The sequence below is a fragment of the Schistocerca americana genome, chromosome 4, assembly GCF_021461395.2.
Source record: "Schistocerca americana isolate TAMUIC-IGC-003095 chromosome 4, iqSchAmer2.1, whole genome shotgun sequence".
Lineage (NCBI taxonomy): Eukaryota > Metazoa > Arthropoda > Insecta > Orthoptera > Acrididae > Schistocerca > Schistocerca americana.
Window position 1 is genome coordinate 261,785,185 of NC_060122.1, and position 14,282 is coordinate 261,799,466.

A 14,282-nucleotide genomic window follows, 5' to 3' on the forward strand; every position below is an offset into this window, starting at 1 on the left:
TACAATTCACATTTAAGTGCTTGGCAGAGGGTTCATCGAACCACAATCACACCATTTCTCTACCATTCCACTCCCGAACAGCGCGCGGGAAAAACGAACACCTAAACCTTTCTGTTCGAGCTCTGATTTCTCTTATTTTATTTTGATGATCATTCCTACCTATGTAGGTTGGGCTCAACAAAATATTTTCGCATTCGGAAGAGAAAATTGGTGACTGAAATTTCGTAAATAGATCTCGCCGCGACGAAAAACGTCTTTGCTTTAATGACTTCCATCCCAACTCGCGTATCATATCTGCCACACTCTCTCCCCTATTACGTGATAATACAAAACGAGCTGCCCTTTTTTGCACCCTTTCGATGTCCACCGTCAATCCCATCTGGTAAGGATCCCACACCGCGCAGCAATATTCTAACAGTCTACGAACGAGTGTAGTGTAAGCTGTCTCTTTAGTGGACTTGTTGCGTCTTCTAAGTGTCCTGCCAATGAAACGCAACCTTTGGCTCGCCTTCCCCACAATATTATCTATGTGGTCTTTCCAACTGAAGTTGTTCATAATTTTAACACCCAGGTACTTAGTTGAATTGACAGCCTTGAGAATTGTACTATTTATCGAGTAATCGAATTCCAACGGATTTCTTTTGGAACTCATGTGGATCACCTCACACTTTTCATTATTTAGTGTCAACTGCCACCTGCCACACCATACAGCAATCTTTTCTAAATCACTTTGCAACTTATACTGGTCTTCGGATGACCTTACTAGACGGTAAATTACAGCATCATCTACGAACAACGTAAAAGAACTGCTCAGATTGTCACCCAGGTCATTTATATTGATCAGGAACAGCAGAGGTCCCAGGACGCTTCCCTGGGGAACACCTGATATCACTTCAGTTTTAATCGATGATTTTCCGTGTATTACTACGAACTGCGACCTTCCTGACAGGAAATCACGAATCCAGTAGCACAACTGAGACGATACCCCATAGGCCCGCAGCTTGATTAGAAGTCGCTTGTGAGGAACGGTGTCAAAAGCTTTCCGGAAATCTAGAAATACGGAATCAACTTGAGATCCCCTGTCGATAGCGGCCATTACTTCGTGCGAATAAAGAACGCTTCGTGCACAAGAACGATGTTTTCTGAAACCATGCTGATTACGTATTAATAGATCGTTCCCTTCGAGGTGATTCGTAATGCTTGAATACAGTATATGCTCCAAAACCCTACTGCAAACCTACGTCAGTTATATAGGTCTGTAGTTCGATGGATTACTCCTACTACCCTTCTTAAACACTGGTGCGACCTGCGCAATTTTCCAATCTGTAGGTAAAGATCTATCGGTGAGCGAGCGGTTGTATATGATTGCTAAGTAGGGAGCTTCTGTATCAGCGTAATCTGAAAGGAACCTAATCGGTATACAATCTGGACCTGAAGGCTTGCACGTTGAAACACGTATGTAACGCAGCAGCGATGGCGAGGCATTGCAGCGTCTCTGACCAGAGAGCCTGCGCTTGACCGCGCGAGTGTTGCGAGCGGTTCTCAGTCTGTAGCTCGATTTAGTTGCGAGGAGTCGGTCAGTAGTAGTCGTGCAGTGCAGTTCGTTACTAGTCGTCATGTATTGCAGTACGCTAATAGTCGTCATGCAGAGCGGTCGGTCAGTAGTAGCAGCCCAGTGCGGTTGTGTGATGTAGGCGGTCGGCAACACTGGTCAAGATGCTGAATGAGGTATACTGTTAATTAATATAATCATTAGATAATGTAAAAATTTATTTATTGTAATTATTCTCCAACAAGTGCCCCAATAATAATTTTTATTTTAAAAGCATTTTTTCAAAAAATTTTATTTTTTATGGAACTAAAGATTTCGTTGCACTTCCCATTTCATTCTACTTCTTTTAATGAAAATTTTCAGTAAAATCACAGAAAAAAGGAATATTATTATTTGCAATGCAGTTCCTCCAAGCCGTGCGCACGAAAAAGAGCAGAAATTTGACATCCAGTTATTCTGAGGTAAGACTTTAATTCTGATTGTTTTACACAGGGCCAAAGACCGATATTTCGGTTTAATTGAATTTTCTTATCACTGAATTGACCTTAATTTTTTGTGAAGAACTTATATTTGAGTCAGATTGCGAATTTCACATTTTTGTTGCCATTGTCAGTACATTTCAGTGGAGAGGTTACACTTAGCGCAATGTCCATTAGCATTCTTAAATAATATTGACACTCTTTTAAAATTATTGTGGGGAGGTTACACTCGGCTCCCATTTGTATTAAGTATTGTCATTTTCTCATTTAAAATTTCGGTGGGGAGGTTACACTTGGCGACACCCAGTCCAGGATCGTATTTCGTTGAGAGTCTTTTGAACAACAGTCAGATATCTGCTCTTATTTGCTTAAGTATAATTAGGATTTGGCGCTACGCTTTTACTAATTTTGTGACTTTCTTTCCACAGATCAACGACAATTCGTTTGCTCTGTTGTATTTGTGTGTTGTTTTTGCATTTGTGATTATTTGTTTTGTGAATAATTGACTGTTGTAAAAATGCCGCGAAAGACTATGAATAGTGTATCGCGAGGTATTGTGAATGAATTTACCGACTTAAACAACGTGACTGATAGTAATTGTGACACGCAATGTAATGATGACAATCCTGCGTTCACTGACAATCAATGCATTCCAACCACTAGTGATGACTTTTACCTTGATAATGAACAAACGAACTCGATTGTGTCCTCTGTTGATTTGACGACAATCGATGACGCGGGACGCTCTATTGTAATGAGCGCTGCCCAGCTTAACACACCCGATTTGGAAAATTCAAGTAACATACAAACAAATTTTTCGAATGAAAATGGTCAGTGTAGTGAAAGTACGACGGATTTATTTAATTCCGAAATAGGGTCTGACAGTGTATGTTTAACTGGCAAACCTTTTTGTAAATTACAGAATGACCAAATGGTCACGCAAAACGAGACAATTCCAGATCGACCATTGAATAGCACAGAGAATAGAAATGCTAATTTTGAATCGGATCCAATTATGGCATTTTTGCGGCAAAATTTCAAACAGTTTAATGAAAAATTTAATAAAAATGAAGAAAATCTCAAACAACAATTTAGTGAACAGGACAAAAAATTTAATAAAATTGATGAAAATTTTAGACAACTTAGTGAGCAGAACAAACGGTTTAATGAAAAATTAGACGACAATTCCAGACAGCTCAGTGAACAAATTAGAGCCGTTGCCGCGCAGTGCCATGACACTAAGGAACAGTTGCGCGTGGAAATTGAGGCTTGTTCACAAAAAAAATAGCGAAGAAATTAAATCTGTTGCGCAAGAATTAAGGGAAATGCAGACAGCCGCAACAGAAACACTCAGAGACGAAATTAGCGGAGTCGCTAAACAATGCTCTGAAAAAGCTACACAATTACGGGATGAGTTTAAAGCAATGACGGTAGAACTTTCGCGCACAATGGACGCAAAGATAGACGCGAAATTCGAACAGCAGAACACTCAGATTAACGAGCGCTTTAATCAGCACATACAAAACAGTGATACGCGTTTCCGCAAATTTATTCAGGATCAAAATAAAGTAAAACGTCAGGTCATGGAAACAATCACTGCACAAAGACAAGAAGACAAACGTAAAATGTTCGCGAAAGCGAAGACGTATGTAGACAATAATATTGCTGCAGTGTCCGACGAAATTAATACCATCAAACAGTCCAACACAGAATTACGTGACGAAATTTCTGATCTTAAATCAAAAACAGATACACACACAGTAAATATTCAAACAGTGACAGACAGATTCGAACAATTAGAACTAACACAGGATTGCGAGGTCATCAAAGCTGATGTTAAAAAACTGAATGAAACTACGCGTAAATTGCAAAAACAGATTAATGCCACTGACACTAAAACCGATGATCAGGCAAAAATACTGACTGAAAAATATGATGAATTGGCCAGTCGTATTGATGCTATCGAAAGTGCTAATGACAATAAATCAGACGATACTTCACCGGTTTCATTTAACCAAACACCTGAATTTCAAAATTTACAGCAGACAATTAATGAGATCGATTCATCTAACAACACGTTACGTAGGAAGTTATCAAATTTACAACAAGAAGTAACAGAGATGAAAAACATTTCAGTTAATAACATACCACAACAGACGCCACTTTGCGAACATTTGTCTGACTCACGCAGCGTGTATGTGAGCAATTTACAGTAACTACGCGACTTAAAATCCGAAAAGCCACGCGACTTAAAATCTGAAAAGCTACGTAACTTGAAGTACGAAATGACACAGACAAACAAATTCTCACACAAACCCGAACGTGTTCTCAAGTTCAGTGACGAGAACGTTGATAATAAGCAGTTTGCATTTGTAAGAAAATGTAAAGAATTTAATAATGACAGAACACAGGTACACGCTTTGAGCTGTATACGACAATTTATTTTTGTGCTTTCACCGCTATTACGTGTAATGCAGAAACTAGCTTTGAACCAGAGGCGACAATTTGTTATTGTATTTTCATCAGCATTGCCTGTAATGAGGAAACTTGAATTAGCACGGATACAACAATTTGCCTTTGAAATTTTACCGCTATTGCCTGCAACGCAAAAGCTAGAATTTATTTGCAGTGCGTAATTGACCTCAGGGGATTCATTACGCTTTAATGAATATGTGCCGTAGCGAGCATAGGGCCCCGAGCTGTAGTAGTGCTGTTTCATCTTTAGTTTTCTGCACTGCTGCCTTTTCTTCTACTATCCTTTATATCTATCCAAACTGCTCTTTAACTATTGCTCTACCTAGTATTAAGAAACGAGTAATGAAAACCGGATATGACAAACTTTTACCGAATGTGACAATTTTAAGTAGGCACTCCCGTAATGACAACTACCGCCGTAATTTTAATTACAGATAAAATCGTAATCATCAGTATGTGTAAAATTAAAAGTAACAGAAACGCATTTTTTGGTAACAATAGATGTTTTTCACCACAACAGCATGAAAGTCAACCGCTTAGCATACCTAACCAACAATGCAGTCTACAAGGTCAACCAAACTTTAATGTTTCGCCGCGTGCACGTATAGTCCCAGCTCCAACAAATAGTAACGCATGGCAGCAAAGAAATAACCACGTACAGACAACACTCTATTTCAACTCGTATCGCAATGCGCCGTATAGAAATTACTATCATGACAGACGTAAAAATGATGAGCACAATTTTCAGCGTACATTTAATAACAGTCGATCTTATGAGCAGCAACAACATCAGCAACAACGGATAATCATGAATGAAACAGACAATAGGTGTCATCCATAGCGTAACACGTCAGTAAGAAATAACAGAACAGTTCATATAGTGGATATGCCACAGCATCCTCCCGTAAAATAAATAACGACACATACGATAGATTTTAACCAGATACAGCACAGATTGCATATTACAGTAACGCAAACATTATTTTTGACACGCAGAATTTTGCTCATGAGAATGGTATTTGAAAAATGCTCTGTTGAATGCACCACTTTTGTCGCACCCAGATCTTACTAGAAATGTTTCTATTGCCACCGACAGTTCCAACACCGCTTTAGGCGTACACATTTTCCAGGAAATTGAAGAAGATGGCTCTACAATAATTAAAAACATCGCATTTGCAAGCCGCATTTTGTCACCTGCTGAGCGATGTTATTCCGTTACAGAACTTGAAACATTATGTGTTGTATGGGCTTTCACGAGATTTAGGCACTTTCTTTATGGCAGACATACCACTGTTTACACAGATCACAGAGCGATACAATTTTTACTTTCAGCTAAATTTACTCACGATAGATTAAGTAGATGGAAACTATATTTACAGGAATTTAATTTTACAATAGTTCACATTCCCGGCACGCAAAATGTTATAGCAGACGCACTATCGCGTTCTCTCAGCAACAATCAGCAAGACGTAGCAACCAACTTCTGCAAAACAAATTTCAGTGTCATGTACATTCAGCAAGTTGCATTTGAAAACTTTATTTCATCGTCATTACAGGACATAGCACAAGAACAAAACAAAGACAATGTGTGGAAAGAAATTAAACACCTTTGGCAAGATAGGAAAAATGTTACGATTAGGAACCACTACACTGTACGCAATGACATTCTGTTTCGCCGCTCTCATCCTGACAGCAACAGTTGGTTATTATGCATTCCTGACGAACTGGTTAACAAATTAATCTGGTACACTCATTTAAGTTACGCACATTACGGAGCACGAAAATGTTTTCTTATACTGAGACAGAACTGTTATTTTACCAACATGGAGAAACGTATACGACGAGTTTTAGCGTCTTGTAAAATTTGCCAGAAAGCTAAATCTGACACCACTTCACATATTCCTCCATTATATCCCATTATACCTGTTAAATTAAGACATATGGCCGCAGTAGATATTTTTGGTCCGATTCCGAGAACTAACAGAGGTTTTTGCTACATCTTTGTCGCTGTTGAACTCACTTCAAAATTTGTTACTTTCGCTCCGTTACGCAAAGCTACAGCTAAAACTGTTTCGGAAGCATTTGTAAAACATTTTCTATTTCATGTAGGGCATGTGATGAAAGTAATTTCTGACAATGGATCTCAATTTCGTAGTAGCGTATGGACACGCATGTTACGAGCCAGAAACATTTCTCCGATCTATATATCCAAGTACCACGCTTCTTCGAACCCCTGTGAAAGATGAATGAAAGAAATTGGTAAACCGTGTAGAATATACTGCTACAAAAGTCATATTGATTGGGATACACACATACTCTCCTTCCAAGATGTAATTAATTCCATTCCAAATGAATCCACTATGCTATCTCCGTCTGTTATACTGAAAAACGTTGAACCACCAAACAAAATTAAAGAATTAGTAAAATTTCCCAAAAGTCGTCGCCTACGACACCACGAAATAATTAACATTGCGCTGAACAACATCAAACGTGCCGCAGAGCGCCGTAGAAGGCAGCAAAAACAGGTTTGTACACGCCGCGACTTTCACGTTGGACAGAAGATATTAATACGTACACACTATTTATCCAGTAAATTAAAAGGTAAGTGCAGTAAATTTGAACTTCTATACGCAGGTCCATATCGGATTCGCAGCATCCCTCACCCCAATGTTGTACACGTCGAAACTTTGAGAACTAGAAAATCGAAAGGCAATCACCATATCTCAAACATTAAACCGTTTATTGAGTGAAACCACTGTATGATTCAACACACTATGATGCCATTTACTACTGCAATTATTTCACCTGACTAATTACTGATGATTATCGTATTTTTTCTTGGCAAGTGCCCGACAAGGTAAGGTTAGCAGGTCGCTTTTCTTGTCGTTACACATCAGACCGTGCATACTTTTCCAGATGAACTTACGTATTTTATGACTAATTATGCAATGTTAGCTAATGACATGTTAATTTCATTAGATTTTTTTTTATTAAAGTCTTTAATTCTCGCCTCGATTAACTACACTACATACAAGCTGAACACAACGAACGCCACATTTTGTCTTTTTATGTACGATTGTATTCCAGTTTTGTTTGTATGCACTGTGAAATGGTTAAGATATACCACACACCAGTCGACTTTGACATTTTTTTTTTTGCCTTATGACATCTCAACATTGTGACTGTTTTACATTTTTTGCTGCTGCATTGTATTATTCTGTGTACATTTTTGCATCTGAACACTGTCAATGTCTTTGACATATTAAGTTTTCTGTCATGTTATGCTGCATGGTTAATTGTGTCACCATTAACCAGTCATTATTTAGTGGGTATATGATTTAAATGCAAGACATTAATCCTTGTTCACCAATTTCAGAAAGAAATAATGCGTGTAAGAGATAAATTCAACAGAAATGGGAATTTCACCTACCGAATAAACGAAAGAAGATGCAATAACTTTATGAGGAAGAGTAAATGGATCAGGATTAACAAGCATTAACAAGAATATACTATACTCATCATAGAATAGCAGTCTTAACTAATTTTTTCTTTCAGAATACAAGGTAATTGATGCAGGCTGTCAGACAGAACTACACATCTTAGTTTTAGTGATGAAATATGCTAGAGATAAGGAATAGTTGTATAATGAGTAATGAAGTGATTTTTTTTTTGCAGATGATAATGAATGCTGATGAATAATGATGAAGAATATGCTGTTATGAATAATGAAGTTTTTCTTTACAGGTGATGATGATAATGAAGTTATGATGAGATGGATAATGAAGTTTTTTCTTTACAGATGAGGATAGTGTTGAAGTTATGTATTTATGCTATGTAGTTATTTAAGTATTTGTTGCAGTTTGTTTTGACAGCAAGTGTTATATTGCATAGTAGGATGATGGAAAGTTTTGGAAAGGACAGCTATGGAACACATTTTTATACACATTTCACTACCTGTTAATTCGAAGTTCACTACTTTTCAGCATAGTGTGAGTTTCTTCTTTCAGGTCAATAATTCATTTTGTATTTTTTTCAGGAGAAGCTTTTCATGATACTTACTAAACCTGTTACTTATTATACCTGTTCTAGTACTTGCATTTTTTTATTTTTTACCCATTTGTGTTTATCATTTATAAATGTGATCACATATACTGCCTTGTTACATAACCTTGCTACAGCTGACTCATGACGAATGACGTTACCTATCCTCATTTGCAGCAATAGGTCAAAAGCAAATAGTGTTATGCCTCAGCAATTAATTATCGATCCCAACGCAATGCATTGCTAACAAAAAAAAAAAAAAATGTATTACCAGTCCCAAATAGTGATACCAGTTTGAGAAAGTTCTGAGTAATGCTGATCAACTCTGAATAGTATGTCACTTCAGTAATGACTTCTTAATGAGACAAAAAAATATATATGTATAAAATAATGCTTTATAACTGGCTAATAACTGCCACTGTTTACTGTAATGAGACTACTTATAATGCCCGTGATTATTAATGCTATGACTAATTAACTGATTTTAATAATGACTTTGTAATGATCTAAATACTACTGAAGGAGAAACACTGTTTATTGTAATGAGACTACTTATAATGCCCATGATTATTAATGCTATGACTAATTAGCTGATTTTTAATAATGACTTCACAATGATCTGAATAATACTGAATGATGAACTATGTTTTATTCCATTCAATACTTGCTGGCCACTGAGTGCCAATAATTAATGTCACTCGATGAATTGTTATTAATTATGCCATTAATTAGCTCTTGTTTTCAATGTTCATACTTTGTAATTGGAAAAGAATGTGATTGTTTCATAATGCTTTGTAATTAGGAAGAAGCTAATGATTCTTACTATACTGAAATGACAAATGATTAATTAAATATGCCATACTTTGTAACCGGAAAAGAATGTGACTGTTTAATAATGCTTTGTAATTAGGAGAAGGCTAATGATTATTACTATTGGAATGACAAATGATTAATTAACTGTAATTAGAAGAAGGCTAATAATTCTTACTATATTCAAATGACAAATGATTAATTAACTGACAAATGATTAATTAACTATGCCATACTTTATAATTGGAAATGAATGTGACTGTTTAATAATGCTTTGTAATTAGGAAGAGCTAATGATTATTACTAATTAACTGACAAATAATTAATTAACTGTGCTATACTTTGTAGCTGGAAAAGAATGGGATTATTTAATAATGCTTTGTAACTAGGAAAAGAAGGCTACTGATTCTATGTAAAACAATTTATCAACATTTTTCTGTAATACTACGTACTTGGTACAGAAATGTTCAATAACTGGGCTATGAATGCCACAAACTACTAATTAAGTCTGTAATTGTCAATATTATGTGACTTGATGTCCTTCACCTCATAAGCTAACTACCCTGAATTACTGCAATGTCCATTTGTCCTGTTTATCCCAGTGATCATGGAGCACTATATTTGGTTTTGCACTAATTCTACGTTGGTGTGCCTTGTAAGAGAGTGGTGTTGACACGACATGCTGTCCACCACCGTGAGCGGTGAAGACGTTATTATGGTCCCACTGTTTGGTGTACCTAATGTACTGCCAAAATGAAAACATGGAACATTACTACGACAGTTCAGTGTCTTGGCTACACTGATAAATTCTGATGGGAAAAGAACTTCAAGTTGTGTCACTTGATGTTGTACTTCTGTGGAAAGATATGGACTTTCAGAACAGCTGTGTGCAATCTAAAGTGCTACAACCATGATGCAATCCTTCCCCTTCCTATCCTAATTCTTGTCACATAGTGAAAATTATTTTTTGCTAACATTATTTATGTTCATGGCTATACAATTTTTTTAGATTTGCTCAACTCCAGTGCGAGTACACTTATGTCACTTATCGATATGAGTTTTTTTTTTGCCATTATGTTTATTTATTGCGAAAATGCTAAAGACATTTTTTTCGATTTGATCTGAAGTACAGTGTATGTACACGCTTGTCTTTTATATTGTAAGGATATGTTCTGAACTACAGTGCATGTGCACTTATGTTAGGTGTTAATATGTTTTCTACTGAACTTCAGTGCCTATGCACTTTTCTCATTTTCAATATGATTTGTACTATTTTGTATATTCAATACTTCAATGCGTATGCACTTATGTCATTTGTTACTCATTGTATATACATTTCATCATTTACTGATATGTTCTCAACTGCAGTGCATGTGCACTCATGTCACTTGTCAACATAATATTTTTCGCCAGTCTGTTTATTTGTTCTGAATATGCTAAAGAATTTTTTCAGTGCCTGTGCTCTTTGTTTTCTGTCAAATAATTTGTATATACATTTTTCTGATTTGCTACTATGTTTTGTACTCACATTTTTGTCTTTGTCTGATATATTTTGTACTTAGTGCGTGTGCACAACATTTACTTTATGTACTACATCTAAATATTCTGTTAATTGTAGAAGTTTATTAATTAGAAAAAAATTTTGCCGCGAATGGCAAGTCCAAATGACTCACCATCGCTGCCAAATTTTTGCCCCCCCCCCCCCCCCCCCCCCCCAGTGGAGGGTTATGAAACACGTATGTAACGCAGCAGCGATGGCGAGGCATTGCAGCGTCTCTGACCAGAGAGCCTGCGCTTGACCGCGCGAGTGTTGCGAGCGGTTCTCAGTCTGTAGCTCGATTTAGTTGCGAGGAGTCGGTCAGTAGTAGTCGTGCAGTGCAGTTCGTTACTAGTCGTCATGTATTGCAGTACGCTAATAGTCGTCATGCAGAGCGGTCGGTCAGTAGTAGCAGCCCAGTGCGGTTGTGTGATGTAGGCGGTCGGCAACACTGGTCAAGATGCTGAATGAGGTATACTGTTAATTAATATAATCATTAGATAATGTAAAAATTTATTTATTGTAATTATTCTCCAACAAGTGCCCCAAAATTAATTTTTATTTCAAAAGCATTTTTTCAAAAAAATTTATTTTTTATGGAACTAAAGATTTCGTTGCACTTCCCATTTCATTCCACTTCTTTTAAAGAAAATTTTCAGTAAAATCACAGAAAAAAAGAATATTATTATTTGCAATGCAGTTCCTCCAAGCCGTGCGCACGAAAAAGAGCAGAAATTTGACATCCAGTTATTCTGAGGTAAGACTTTAATTCTGATTGTTTTACACAGGGCCAAAGACCGATATTTCGGTTTAATTGAATTTTCTTATCACTGAATTGACCTTAATTTTTTGTGAAGAACTTATATTTGAGTCAGATTGCGAATTTCACATTTTTGTTGCCATTGTCAGTACATTTCAGTGGAGAGGTTACACTTAGCGCAATGTCCATTAGCATTCTTAAATAATATTGACACTCTTTTAAAATTATTGTGGGGAGGTTACACTCGGCTCCCATTTGTATTAAGTATTGTCATTTTCTCATTTAAAATTTCGGTGGGGAGGTTACAACGTATCAAGCGATTTGAGTTGCTTCGCAACCCCTAAGATATCTACTTCTAAGAAACTCATGCTAGCAGCTGTTCGTGTTTCAAATTCTGGAGTCTTCCCTGGTGAAGGAATTTCGGAAAACTGCGTTCAATAACTCCGCTTTGGCGGCACAGTCGTCGGTAACAGTACCATCGGAACTGCGTAGCGAAGGTATTGACTACGTCTTGCAGCTTGTGTACTTTACGTACTCTAACATTCTGCGTGGTTTCTGTTGTTCTATGCCGTGTCTCCCTACCACTTTCGCGCAACGACGCTCTGAGCGTGTTTTTTAGGGAATTGACTAGTTTGAACCTGGGACCTGTTGGTAAGGAGACGCGAGACCACACTTGACGTGTAGAGTTCAGAGGAGTTCAGTGAGACTAGCGATGATATAACCAAATACTTAATGATTTCAGCGTCAGCTCCACTGCACTCCCTGTAAAAGAATCTTAATACTAACTAAATTTCGTGGAAGGGGTTCAAGGATTTACTATTTTTAGTCAGCTGGTAAAATAACGTCGAAAAAGCAGTTAAGTTTACCATTGGAAATTTTATTCTACTCACAAAACATTGTTTATAAATTGCACTATTGATAAAAGGTAATGTTTTAATACAGGATGATAAAAACCAACTACGTTCAACAAAAATGTGAACGAATATTCCCTGAACGGGTTTCCAAGTTCTACAATGGATCGAAGGATGACCTATGCCATATCACATCTATAATCTAGGTTTAAATTAAGTTTCACAAAAGAGAAAACTATCAAAATGGTCTACAGTGACCCTCAATTATCTTTAATTACTTATCTAACTTGTCGTAAATTACAGTGGCTGATGTGACTTCTCAATAATTATATAACAGAAAAATCATCGCGTATCCGATTTTAACTTACGTATCAAAAGTGAATACCACGAGCTTTAGACGATCGACACTAGTATTACGCAAAACGGGGGTGTAACAGATGCGACTTCTGCTGTTCTGAGTGAAGCTTTATGCGCCGTTATGCGGCATCGCGTGCGTTCATTACCTTGTCGTTGGTTAGGTAGTGTCAGGGGGCGCCGGGCGACGCAGCTCCATCCAGCTCGCCGTCTCGGAAGCAACTCCTTTCTGACTTCTCCTTACTACAATTTCCCGAAGTTGGTTTAAAAAAAAAACTATCTGGCTATGTTTTCATCTGACCAATCAGGGTCTCAATGTTAACCTTAAGCTCCGCCTACAAAAATTCTGTCTATCAAATGAGTAACGTTATACTTTTCGTGGTGGGGCAATGTTTTTAAAGTTTGCAACGTAACAGAGACGCGAAAAAGTCTCACGCTAAAACTTGCAGCTGGTGTTGCCCTTTTAGGGTTATCGTAAGATCTATACTGTTTTTCTGGAGGGCTCTATCTTTTAACACGGGCTGGGGGGTAGTCCTGGCGGTTACTTTTCGTGGTGGGGCATTGTTTTTAACGTTTGCAACGTAACAGAGACGCGAAAAAGTCTCACGCTAAAAGTTACGGCTGGTGTGGCCCTTTTTGTGTTATCGTAAGATCTATACTGTTCTTCTGGAGTGCTCTAGCTTTTAACATGGGCTGGGGGGTGGTCCTAGCGGTTAGCTGGAACGTTGGTGTCCGTCCCTTATCGTAGGTCCATCTAGCTTAACACGGTTCTGCTCTCGGCTTCTGTTCTCGTTTCTCCCCTCGGAACTGCGATGTCTCACGGTGGGAAGGTATGATATGCATTTAGGCATTCTTGTGTTAGTCTGTGGTATTCCATTTGCTCACTCGTTACTCGTATTACTTCGGTTAATTTAATGTCACGATTTATTCGGAGCTATGTGACATACTACTGGATTTGCTTATCATGTCAGGGTTTTCATAGAAGGTGTTGGATTTGCCTGACACCTTACACTACGACCAGAATTTCTTCCGATTTTCTACCAAATTTCGAGACAATGTTTCGTTGTGGAACCTATTAAAGGCATCTCGCATTGAAGTCCGTGCCAAATTTCGCGCGTCTGTAAATTTTAACTACTCTTCGGGATTTTGCGTTCTTCTGAACTTCGCATGCTTTTTCCGTTGCCTGTGCAACAGCGTTCGGACCTGTTTTGTGTACCATGGGGGATCGGTTCCATCTCTTACCAATTTATGAGGTATGAATCTCTCAATTGCTGTTGCTACTATATCTTTGAATTTGAGCCACACCTCGCCTACATTTGCATAGTCAGTTTGGAAGGAATGGAGATTGTCTCTTAGGAAGGCTTCTAGTGACACTTTATCAGCTTTTTTAAATAAAATTATTTTGCGTTTGTTTCTGGCGGAT